This window comes from Vicugna pacos, chromosome 22 (assembly GCF_048564905.1).
Source record: "Vicugna pacos chromosome 22, VicPac4, whole genome shotgun sequence".
Lineage (NCBI taxonomy): Eukaryota > Metazoa > Chordata > Mammalia > Artiodactyla > Camelidae > Vicugna > Vicugna pacos.
Window position 1 is genome coordinate 12,674,344 of NC_133008.1, and position 13,524 is coordinate 12,687,867.

General features: G+C 40.2%; 1 long non-coding RNA gene across 3 annotated transcripts in view; it reads left to right on the top strand.

Annotated features, from left to right (window-relative positions):
- Positions 1-13,524, top strand: part of LOC140688421 (uncharacterized) — a 47,721-nt gene that overhangs the window by 23,279 nt on the left and 10,918 nt on the right. For 2 of the 3 annotated variants that reach the window (XR_012063102.1, XR_012063103.1), the window contains exon 4: positions 2,032-2,176. The exons of the other annotated variant lie outside the window; for it this stretch is intronic. This is a non-coding gene — a long non-coding RNA (uncharacterized lncRNA). The remainder of the gene's footprint in view (positions 1-2,031; positions 2,177-13,524) is intronic. 3 annotated transcript variants of the gene reach the window in all.

Here is a 13,524-nt window from a genome sequence, read left to right on the forward strand (position 1 = left end):
TGTGCTGCAGGGGGTGCGTCTGTAACCTTCTGTTTTTCCAAGTCCTGACTGCTGCAGTGCTGTTTTCCTTTATTCTCTCTCAGAGGGAGCCAGCCTTGCTCAGATGGTCACAGTATTCCAGCCAGCTTTCCAGTCTTCAGAAGTAACATGGCATTGAAGATGCCCTCCACACAAGTAGAATAAGACGTTCATTCATTCGGCAACTCTTGTTGAGCGTTTACTGCATGCCCAGCCATGAGCTCAACACTAGGGGGGTAAAGATTTAAAAAGACGAAGTTTCTTGACTTAGGTGCATGAATCAGGTGTATCACTAAGGCTTACACAGTATATGAGTTTGTCAGAGCTACCAAGAAGTGCCACAGACTGGGTTTCTTAAACAACAGAAATTAATTTTCTCACAATTCTGGAGCCTGGAAGTCCACAATCAAGATGACCACAGGGTTGGTTTCTTCTGAGACCTCACTCCTTGGCATGCAAATGGCCCCCTCCTCGCTGTGTTTTCACATAGTCTTTCCTTTATGTGTGTCTGTATTCTAATCTCTTACAAGAACACCAGTCATATTGGACAGGGCCCACTGGAATGACCTCATTTTAACTTAGTTGCCTCTTTGAAGACCCTTATCCCCAGTTACCGTCCCAATCTGAGGTTCTCAGGGTTAAGACTTTAACATACGAATCTGACGGGGACATAATTCAGCTAATAAACACTAAGGGATCACCATTACGAAGCCCAGCCTAGGGTAGGGAAGGCTTCTTGAATGGTAACTCTATTCTAAATGTTGGAAGATAAATAGGAGTTACTCGGGTGACATATGGGGAAGAGGGATAGGCAGCCTGGGTGGATAGGGCAACATGTGATGATTAGTCTTGAGTATAGCCAGAGCTGAGTGTGAACGGGGTGGGAGAAGAGATTGATATAATATTGAGTCTGGAAGGTGGGTAGGAAGGCCAACATTGGACGGCCACGTGAGTCATGCTAAGGGGTTTGGGCTTTATCTTGAAAGCTCAAAGAAACCACTAAAGGATTCTAGGCTGGAAAATGATGAGATCAGTTTTATTTTTTACAAAGAAGGTGGTATACTTAGAGGCCCAACAGAAAGACCACCAGTGTCCCAAAATATCTTCCCTATGTGATTTGCCACAGCACTTGAAATTCTCAGTACCAAAGAAGCATTCCTTTGGGTCATTATCCTGGAGATGCAATCCCCTTTATTTTCTTGTTGGCACTAATCAGGATCTATAACTATCGGATTTTTTTGGTGTGGTTGTTTCTTTGGTGGACTGTTCGCTGTTTATCCTCTGCACCTAGCACAGTGCCTGGCATGTAGTGGCTGCTCAATACACATTTGCAGAAAGAGTGAATGAGTCATCCTGGCATGAACAATGCATTAAGCTATTAGAGTCAATAAATTGACCCAGAGCCCTTGGGAATAAGACAAGTTTTGGTAATGGTAAGTAGGGAAATGTAAGCCAGACCTAGGAGAAATTAGGTGGGCCAGTGGGAGGAGCCAGCACACCGGCTCACTGTGGGGCTGAGCGGGTGGGAGATGAGGACTAATTGGGATAATGTACGTGGAAGTGGTTTGTACTCTGGGTTTGGAAGCTAGATGACCAGTTGGAATCACACCTCTGCCACTTAACAGCCATGTGACCCTGGATAAGTGGCTTACCCACTCTAGATCTTCATTTGCTCATCTTGAGGATAATGATAGTTCCTACCTTTTAGGTTGTAGTGAGGATTAAATGAGTCAATATAAGGAAAATTTTTATAATTGGGCCTGGCACATCATAAGTGTTATATCAATCTTGGCTACTATTATTGTAATCTGTTTTTAAATTTTAATTAGAGGAGACACAATTGGTCCCCTTGACTCTGAACTCTATTCCTCTTTCTCCAGCTTCTAAGCTACTCCTATTCAGTTTCTAAACCTAAATCATGTTACTTTTCTACTTAAAAACCTTAGCCTTGAAAAAGATTCTTGACTTGAGTTCAGCTTATCACATGTATATTACATGACTGTCATGTTCCAGGACCTGGAACAGAAGCTGTGAAAAGATAAACGCAGAAGTGTCTTCTATTGATGGCTTCACATCGTTTCAAGCAGTGTTTCTCAGAACTTGGTCCACAGACTGCCCATTAGCCTTTCTGGTGGTGAACAAAGCTACAGTCAACCAGGTACCTAAGTGCTCAGAGTAGAGCGAGGACAGAAGTCTAGGGCTTGACATGGTCACAAAGGCATGGAGAAACTTGTAGAAAAGAAGCAGGAGGAAATGTGACACTGAGAGCTACAGTGTCCTTTCTAAAGAACTGGTCACATCTTTTATACCACCCAGAAGAGAGCTACTGAGGCCGAGGGTTTTTGAAGAAAAGGGAGTGCATGAAGAATTCAGACACTTCCAAGCCTACTTACTTAGACCCTCCTACACTGTGGCTACCCAGACCAAACTTGGCTTCCTAGAATCGGCTGACAGAGCAAGAGCCTGTTTAATTTGTGAGTTCTGGACACAAAAATCATTCTCTGTGGCAGCTCCGATATTGGCAGATGGGAGATTTAGCTCTGTCCTGTTTATATAACAGCAGTTGATAGATAGTGACTTCATAGTTGGATATTTATGAGAGGTTTCATTTCAAATAATATAGTTTTGGCCCGTGGCAATGCGAAGGCTCTTACCCATTATTACTGAGAAGCTAAATCTTTAGGATATTGTAACTATAACTGCAGGGTCTGTTTCATCTACCCGGAAGAACTGGAAAAGTTAATATTTTTCAAAGCAATGAAAGCTGTATTATAAAAAGTCTCATTAGGAAGTTATCTGTGCCTAAAACATATAGGCTATCAGAAGGTCAGGTATGAAGAAAGCAACTTTTCATACTTTTCTTTTACCTTATGACTTCTATCACATAACAAGGTAATTAAAAAGAAAGAAAAAAAAAACTTTCCTGCTTTCCGTTACAGAAACCGAACACTTGGCCATGCCCTCCAGCCTGGTCTCAGCTCTGAGATGAGCTGGGGGAGTCCATTCCTCACCTGAAAAAGGCAGTGGTCTTTGCTGTGTTAGGAGCTGATGCTCCTGCTGACATAGTACTGTTCCCGGACCTGGAAACTGTCACCAAACCATGAGTGTCCACTGCTTCCTCAGGTGTAGAATTACATTCCCCTCATTTTAACACCACCTGGATGTATCTTCCAGAGTCTGTGGGTTTTAAATCTTTGTAATGTGATGGGAAGTCTGTGGCAGTTGGGTCTGGAAAAGACGGGTAGGTAGGGTGGTTAAAAAAAACTCTTTAAGAATGGGTGCCTGGAAGCAGCAGGGAAACATCATGGCACTGTGGCTCTTCTCAAAGGGACACTGGATGGCACACAAGGACCCAAGTCACAGTGGCTCTCTTGGTTTGGGGGAGACAGAGAAAGAGCTAGATGGTTGGAGAAAAATTGGGCAAGTAAAGAGGGTGATAGATTTAGCAGAAGGCTTAAATTTTTTCCTTTTTGTATTTGTAATGCAGGAAATTGAGCAGGACATATGTGGTATCCTGTTACTTTTTTAGGAGGCCAGTGACAGGAGTTATGACTGTGTAATGGGATGAATTGGGTCATCCCCCCATCTCTGCCCATATTCGCTTGCTGAAGTCCTAACTCAACAGGTAACTCAGAGTAGGACTTTATTGGAGATAGCATCTTTAAAGGGGTGATTTAGTTAAAGTGAGGTCATTTTTTGTGGTCCCTAATCCAATATGATGGGTGTCCTTATAAGAAAAGGAAATTAGGACACAGACATGTACAGAGGGAAGGCCATATGCAGACACAGGGAGAAGACAGCCACGTATAAGCCAAGGAGAGATCTCAGAAGAAACCAACCCCGTGGTCACCTTTATCTTGGACATCTAACCTCCAGAACTGTGAGGATATAAATTTCCATTATTTTAGCCAGCCAGCCTGTGATGCTTTGTTATGGTGGTCCTAGCAAACTATTGCAGCTGGTCACTCTGGGGGAAAAGGAGAAGGACAGATTCTAATTCATAACCGTGCACCGCCATGCACAATGTACCTCTTTTCAAAGCGTGGACCAGTAAGTGAGGAGCTCTGCCTTTTCTTGTGTCTGGGCTCGTGTACAGGCTGCACCAGGCTTCCCCTGCTCTCAGGTGCTGCAGGGGACTTTTACCTTGGCCCAGCTAAAACGTTGGGCTCTGAAAGTTTGAGGCTAGTTTTTTTTTTTTTAATGTACTTTATGTCTCATTAATTAGATTTTAAGAAAGAGTTACTTTCTTGTTACAATCAGTATTTTTTCAGTGCCTATAATATTAAAAAAAATTTGGTCCCAATTTCTGTGTCTTGCTATTTTGCTACTAAGAATCTAATTCAGCATCTCCCAAAGTGTGTCCCAAAGGATATCCATGAGATCCTCTAATACATTTTATTCACAAAAAAGATATTATTGTCAAATACATTTGGGAAACACTGTGCATTATGCTCCCTCTTAGATATTAATGATGTACATTATATATTAAAAGCTCTGAGAAGTCCTGCATCAGAGAAAGCCCTTTAATTTTATTCAATCTTGTATCTTCCAAAATTAACTGACTAAAAATGCCTTTTTTCCGCAGATCATCTAGCCAAAGTGGTGTTTCAAGAACTTTGATAACAGTAGGTTGCATTTCCCTCAGCATTGCTATATGTAGGGCATCGCTCTAAGCAATGTATTTATTTTAATTCATTTTATATTGATAATAACCCAGGGAAGTATGGACTATTATAACCACTAATTGACAGATGAGGCACAGAGAGGAGGATTAATTTGACTAAGATCACACAGCTAGTAAACCTCACAGCCAAGTCTCAAACCCAGGCATTCTGACTCCAGGGAGGGACACTTGGGGAAATTGCTCTAGTCTCCAGGGACAGAATTTGGTTCAATATTTCTAGTTTCAATGAATGTATTCATTCACTCAGAAAACATTCACTGGGCACTTTTTATGAGAATCACTCTGCTAGGCACTGTGGATACTCAGTGAATTAAAGCAGACAGAGTTCTTGCTCGTAGGAAGTGTAAATTTCATGGAATAACAGATAGTAGCCAACGAATGTTTCAAATAGGTGTAAAATGACAGCTGCGATCACAGTTACGGGACTTTTAATGAAAGGCAAACACTGTTCTAGTCTAAGAAGTATGGAGACTTGAGCTGTTTAAAAAGAGAGGGAAATGAAATTAAGCCTAAAAGTATTTCTGTAAGGACCTAGCGCTATGGGTGACATTCGGTGAAAACTCTCCTAAAGACTTGTTTTAGTTTTGCTTATCTGAAACCATGGGTTTTAACCTTTAATGTAAAACTTTATGTAGTGCCAGGCCTTGGTCAAGTTGTCATTTCCAAATCCTAAGTTCCCAGCAGCCTCATTCTCCTTCCCACTTCTCTGTCCAAATGTCTCCCATTCTTTATTCATCCCGAGGTGAATGTTTTAAGATGTTCTCTTTCCAAGGGGACTGCTATGTTTTCTCTTGGATTAAGCCATAAAGAAAAACACTGAAGATCTCATAGAGAGAGCGTCCTTGGTCAGGAGACCTGTTAAGAAGTGGTTTCCATTTCAGCTTGGCATGTAGCCAGCTGCTACTTTATTTTCACTAATCCTATTTAGGATAACTTTTTTAAAAAAGAGTGTGAGCATGGTGGAAATGAGAGCTAAAATTTTATTATGTAAAAATAAGAAAGGATGGGCTGTGCATTTAGGATCTGACATATTAGTTAGGATATTAGAGTAAAATCCTAGAAACTCTAACATTACACTCTCAGCAGCATCAATTTCCTACTTAAAATGACAGGAGAAATCAAGTGGGTTCTATTTTGAGCTGTCGAACTAGACTCCAGTGTGAGCCGAGCCTGACCAACAGCGTCTGTTCTTGAAAGTAGAAGCCCAGAGCTCGATAGCCACTCTTTGTTTTTAAGTCTCTCTTAAATTAGTACGTGTAGAGCCGTTAGGTGCCAACAAAAACCAGTTAAACCAGGAACTGTAATTTAAAAAAAATTAATGTGTCTTTTATTTTTATACAGCAACCTAACAAAGTTCCAATAAAATGTAGGTAACATTGATTGGGCATGCAACAATATGTGAGGTGTGGTGTTAAGTGTACCGTACACTTTGTGTCATTCAAGCATATAAGGATATTTTCCTGTTTTACAGAGAAGGGAATAGGTTCAAAGAGGTTAAGTGGGGTCACACAACTAACTAGAAACAGGCAGAGCCAGGGCTCAAACCCAAGTTGACTCAGGTCAAAGATCATAGCTGCTGAATTCTCAAGAGTACTGCTTAGATTTCTTCCAGGGTCAGTTTGCTTTATCTTATCACCCTGTGAGTTACTGGCTTTGGAGATGGAAATTTCAATGGATTTTTCTAAGGAAGATGAAGGAGACATGTTCCCACTACTGTTTGCATTTGTTTCATTCTATAGTATCTAACTTGGATCCAGATTCTGCGCTCTTCTGATAGCTCATTGTAAGAGGGAGGCAGTATGGTATAATGGATAAAGCATGGATCTTGAGATCAAATAGACCTTGGATTCAAACCTCAGCTCTGCCACTTACCAACAGTATAACATTGAGCCAGGCAATCTCATTGAATCTTTTTTTTTTAATCTGCAAAATGGGTTAACAGTATTTACCTCATAGTATTATTGTCAGGATGAGAGACAGGGTACTTAGTATAAGATTGTTTCTTAATATTTACTGTCATTTACACACCATAGACTTCTGTCCTTTTATGTGACTCATAACATCAAATCTATCTAAAATATCTGGGAAGAAGAGAAATGAGAAAAATAGATGGGAAAACCACTGATGGACTGCATTGTGGTGATTATTCTTAATGGTTTCCCCCAGAAAATTGAATAAAAGTTATTTTATGCCTATGTTCTGTTTGGAAAACATTATAAAACTTTGAGTAGACAACAGTGGTGATTGCACAGTGCTTACCAAAGCACTGTATGCTTTTCTGATAAAGATATAACTTTATTGTCCTTTATGTACTTTCTTGGTTAATAAAGTAAGCAAATGGGAGATAATTTGAAATACCTTTTCCACCATTTATAGTGTCAGAACATACAACCTACCTTTAAAAATGCAAAAGATTCATTGCAGTGGAAAGTGTTGCTTATACATACAAATGCAGTTTTTAAACAATTCACCTGTGTAGTGATGAGAGGATTCATGATCTGAGATCGTTCGCCTTTGCAGAAATGAAATAGGATTTTCTTGCTAACTGCATTCAAGGAACAGCTAGCCAGGTCAGAGATGTGTTGTGTGGGCAGGATGCCAGCTTTTGTGATCTCTGCAGGGGCTTTCTGAAGGAAGTGGTGAAAAACTGGGCTCTATATGCTAAAAAATGACTTCTGGGGGTAGAACAGTCCTGACAATTTAAGAGAGCTCTTCAAGACATAGGCTATAGATAATACCATTAAATCTGAATACAGTTATGGCTTTTTATAATAACACTGCAGTTGTTGTCATCTTGCCGCGCTGCTTCTGCACAGGCAGAGCGTGAAGCTGCGTGCACAGAATCATTTGCGGAGGTAACAGAATCAGCAAAGGGAACACTGGGCTTAGAAGACATGGCTTCTAGTCCTGTCTGTGTCCTGTGTTTGATCTCAGATGCATCCTCTGCTGCCTTTGACCATTACCTACTAGAATGTCTTACTAGCTGGTCGAATGTCATGATGTCCCAGCTACATCTCAAATCTGATTTTCAAGAGGTATGTAATATGTGCATAATCATATGCCAGATTAATTAGGACCCACTTCTATTACACATTTCCAAAACACTTTCACATTTATAATCTCATTTTTAACCCTATCACAAACCTGTGAGATAGGAAGGGCAAATATTTTTGTTCCACTTGATGTATTAGTAAATGTAGGCAAATAGTGATTAAGATAATGTCAGAATCCAGATCCCTTGACTTTCATTCCTGCTCTTCTATGCTAAATGAAACTACAGTAGTCTTTTGTGTTAAGTGTAAAAGAGTATGCAATTGGATTCTTTGTGGTAAAAAGATAAGTGGGTAAGTTATGCTAAGTTATTACAGGAGTAGATAAAACAAAGTTCTATTTCCCTTGTTGAGAATTTGCCTTTGACGCCCTCTGTGAAATGGATTAGAGTGTTTTGTTAGGATGTAAGAAATATACAAACCCAGAAAAGGTACATCTCATATCCTTTTAAATGGATAATTTCTCCTGGGACACCTTTACATTCTGGAAATTCACTTTATTATTACATTCTAAGGTCCATGGCTTTAAATGCCACAGCATCTGAGCCTAACTTTTATTGGTGGTATTTGCTGTTATCACTTTCTGCTGTCATCCTCTCCCATTTCCTTTTTTTGTTCCATAGATATGGTTTGATTTATGAATGAGGGCTTTTTGATGCTTCAAGATACATTTTGGAGAATTGGTTCAATAACTTGTTATTGAAAAGCAAAATACATCAGGGACACATTTGCCTACTTTCCCTAAAAAGAAATCTCTTATCAGAATCAACTGTTCATTCATCAGTCATGACACACTTCTGTATGTAATAAGGACATATCCACGTGTTTTGTTTATTAAATATGCCCCTAAAGTATTCGGCCTAAAAAGCCAGCTTCAAGACTACTTATAAAATTTGGAAATTAAACAAATGTCTTAATTCATCAGACGATAAGCACAATGTAATTTGGGTTCTAACTCAACTTGCAAAAGGCCTGCTTTTGGTGCAGATGAAGGATAAGCTGGTGAGCCAGACTGAAAGAGGCCCTGAGAATGAGAAAGGAATTTGAACTTAGAGATACTCTTTTATGTCGCAACTTGGATAACCTCATACTTCTAAATTGAGTCTTCTCCTTTTGTCACTCTGAGAGTTCTTAATGAAACGCTGGGGTCATACCCCTAACCTCCTTGAGAGCTACCTATTCAGGCCGACTGCCCCTCCGACCCATTGCAGCCAAGTCTTTGGTTGCATGTAGTCTAGCTTTTTGCTTTCCTGTGAAGGTTTTTAGCTCATCTCTATGACTGTTCAGGTTTAGTGTTTCAAAAACCAGAAGTTGTCATGAAATCCTGCATCCCCACACACCTGCCTAACTCTTCAACCACCTGTCCGCATGTTTTCCGCTGGGTGCCTTTTGTTGTGTTGCAGCCATGTCAGAGATAAGAGCTACCCTGTTTCTTCTCGGCACTAATGTAGACAAGTGGGACTAAAGAAAAACTTTGCTTTCTGTCTGCTGTTATACATTATTCAAATTCAGTAATCATATTGATTTGGACTCTTCCCTTCCATGGGGCAAACACACTGTATTATTTTTTTTTTCCTAGAAAACATATCTTTAATGCAGCTGTTGTCTTTTCCACCAAGGCATTTGGCATCTGTCTTCCCATCTGACTTTACATCAAAAACATCTGGAGAGTTTTGAAAAATACAGGTCTCGAGTCTGCCGGTCTAGAGTGAGACTCTGGAATCTGTCACTTACTAAGCTCCACCAGTGAATCTTACGATCAGCCAGATTTGGGAGCCGCTCGTACAAAGCATGTGTGTCAGGAGTCCCTAAGACCACCCACAGGCTCAGTGATTCTCTAGGAGAAATCCCAGGACTCAGCATATACAGGTACTCATGGCTAAGATATATTACAGCAAATGATATAAAGAACAGTGAGCTAAGGGGAAAGGCACGTGGCATGAAGCCTGGAGGAAACCAGGCACAGGCTTCCAAGAGTCTTCTCCCTGGGTCCTCCCTAGGACATGCTCAATTTTTCCAGTGTGGAATTGTGACAACATGTGTGGAATGCCAAGAAGCTCATTAGAGACTCAATGTCTAAGATTTTGGGGGGGGGGCTGGTCACATAGGCACCCCCTGCTTAGCACAATCCAAAATTCCAGACTTCCAGAAGAGAAGCAGGTGTTCCGTATAAACCACATTGTTTGCACAAATAGGTCAGGCTCAGTGAGCCACTCTTACCAATTAGGGAGTAATAGGAACTCTCCCCAAGTCTAAATTCCCCAGGTGCCAGCCAAGGGCCAACCTTGCAAAGAGACTATTTTAAGGATAGCATCAGGCCTGTTATGTTCACATTTTTCTACACAGTATGTTAACCAGTATGTTCTGTATTGGGTAGGAGGAGAAACTTCCAGAAGAAAATGGAGATGAATGATGTGTGTGATGAAGTGTGAAATTCCTTGAGGACTGTACTAAAATTCATATCCTGACTTAAATAGGAAGCAGGCCATGAATGCAGGGTAGGGACCCTTGACTCCAAGACCATTTAGCCCTTGACTCTAGTCTGGGCTTACTGAAGCAGAGATAACTGGCTTGTAGGTGCAGACATCCTCAAAGCTCATAGAGACATTAGATCCACATGCAGCGACTCACTCACTTTTTATGTCCTATTCACCTTTCCAGTTTTCTGATTTCTCTCATTTCTACAAAGGCACAGTTGAAAGTAATGAGATTAGATGGTCAAAACCGATTTTACATCCAAGTCACTGAAAACTGTAGATCATGTGACTCCCTTCAGATCCCCCCAAAGAAACCACAATTTTGGAACTCAACCTGTGGGCCACCAGGAATATTCTTAGGCATACATTCTTTGTTAGCAATACTTGGTATGACACTTTAATTTTCTGTGGCCAGAGGCATCTTCCTGTTTCTACAGCCTCCCAAGATTACCTGGCAGAGTGGAGCCTTCTGCTTTCAGGCACGTGGATGGCAAAATCAAAGGGGCAAAAAGATGATTTACTCTCATGGGAAATTTCCAGATGAGGCTAGGCATTTATCTGAGCATTTCGTTATTCAGCTGCATTTCATTATTTTACTTACACATCTTTCTTCAAAACAATTAGACTTTTTTTTGAGGGGTGGGGAGGTAATCAGGTTTATTTATTTATTTTTAGAGGAGGTCCTGGGTCTAAGCATGCGCTCTGCTACTTGAGCTATACCCTCCCCCCTAGACTTTCATTTAATTTTGTTTCTGTCTATTTACTTTTATTCAGTTCACTTATTCCGGTGAATAGTGGAACAGCTTGTTTCTTGTACAAAACCCTTCTTGAACCTAATAATGACAGTCATTATCATTCAGCCTTGCTTTTCAAGTTGCAAAGCTCTTTCTTATTGGACCTGTTTTCCATGATTTTAATCACCTCTGTCATTTTCCTTTGACTCTTTTCCCATTTCTGTATATCCTTCTGAAAAGTGTGCTGGCCAAAATTGGACTCAATGTTTTTCAACCCAAATATGCTACAGCCTGATACATATCTAAATTCTCTACAAAGACTTGCAAAAATATCTATATTGTATATTTTAAAAATTATTTTAAAAACATGAAATGTATTCAAATGTTTTCTTTTTCTTTAAAGTCATTGGTACAACACATGAGTTACCCTGACCCCATATTGGGGTTCAATTCCCTGTCTGTTAAGACTCAATTTTAAAAATACATATTAAGAAACAAGAATCTTTGGCAGTAAATATATTAGGAACTGATCAAAATTAACTGTGAGCGAGAACTGAGAACTGCTCTGTATGTGTAAGAGTAATACACAGCCCTGAAGAAGGGCCACACTTCGAGCCTGGTTGTCAGACTTCCCCTAACCACAGATTGTCACTGTACTTTCCTGGCACTGAAAGCCTCTACTGTACTTTTTCTCCTGAAAGCCTGTGCTGTATTTTTTCTCCTAATAGTACTCCTCTGTTGCCCACTTATTTTCAGCCTGTGGTCTACTGTAATCTCCAGCTCCTTTTTGGAATGCTCCTTTCTCCCTTTCTCCCTGTCTTTCATTTGAGATTAGCCCTCAGTTATTTACTTGTTATTGAATATATATATATGCATAGCTTCCTTCCCATATAGAGAATATCGATACTAATATTTAATATTGATATTCTTAATATCAGAATAATTAAAAATTACATTTCCGTGACGTAGGATATTCTCAATCCTACCTAGCTTCAGGTCTTTGGGAAATTTAATGAGGTTAGTCTTGATAATTTCACCCAAGAAATAAATATTTTGAGTAAATCAAGTCCTGGAACTGATCTGGGTAGGTAGGTAGACTACATGGGGCAGATCTAGAATATTACGAGTTTTTATTGAGAACTCTGATGTTGTAGCCTACATAAATTTCGAGCGATACAAAAACCTAAGACGTTTTTCCCCCAAAATGGATTCTCAAAACTGTAAAAGTATCATTCAACCAAAACAAAAGAGAATCCAAAACAATGAAGAAGATGTGGAAGGGAACCTGACATTTTCTGAGAAGTGGATCTTTCAATACCGCCAGGCCCGGCTGTTCAACTGCAAGGCGAGTGTTGTGATACCCTAGTGTCAAAGAAAGCTGCTGACTATGTCACCAGTGTTTGTCTTTCTCAGTGGGAAACAGTAGGGGTATGTGTTTGTGTGTCTGTGAATATATATGTGTACTTGTCTGGGGTGGGAGGAACACGAGGATGGAGGAGTGTGAGCCCACTGAGTTTGTCTTATGATGTATACCTTTCCCAAATGGGATCTTAAAACACATATTCTATAAATGGCCACTTGATTTCATGGGTGGCTAATATGCTATCGTTATTTCACAGTTTTACATCTTTATAGCTTTTTAAAAAATTATAATGCTTGAATGGGATTTCATGGCAGATATTTCCTTTCAAACCTTTTTTAAAAGAATCACAAATTTGACTGAACCATACAGTCACATTCCACCTCTTTTAATTCTCCCTTTTCCCCTCTTTTAATTCTTCCATTCCCATCAAAAACATTTTGTTAAAAGCTCAGGTGATCAAACCCATAGAAACTGCATTGCGAGAAGAATCATAAAGGGAAAAAGCATGAGAGCCTATGGTACAGGGGATTATAGAAGAGAGATGATCTTCCAAAGCCATGGTTTATTTTGGAAATGAAGGGTAAATGCATGTATTTATTAGAAAAGGAAACTAAAGAATTAAAGATGGCAAGATTCTCTTAAAAGATTGAGCCTGAACCAAAATCATTTATCATGGCACACTCACAAATTGCCATTTATGGTGCTGTGGGCTGAGCTTGGCCGAGTGGCAGGGATGCACATAAGGTGCTTCTTACATTAGATTGAGAGTGGCTGGACTTGGAAAAGACAGCTCACCTGCAGCCTGAATGTAGGTTCTGTAACAAGTCCTGTTGTTACTCGGAAAGCTCAGGACGCAGGACCAAGGACCAACATTCTTCTACTCATGCAGGATAAGCCACTGAAAGTAATCCAGCTGGAAAGATCAGGGATCTGAGCACAGCCAAGCTGTCTTGTGATAAGCCACTTGTTTCTGGGTAATGCAGCTCACTGTCTAATAAGCATCATTCCTGATCATTAGCGCATAGGGATAAAGGCTCCTTTTGGAAGGATGCAGGGGATCTGCTCCAGGCAAAATGTTGCTCAGTGTCAGAACAGCAGATAGAAATGGACTTGATTCTGTAAGGCTTTGTGACAACAGTCTATATTAAGACTCTTAGAATAAGTGGGGAAAAGAACGTCTTCCACTTCTTCCCATGAT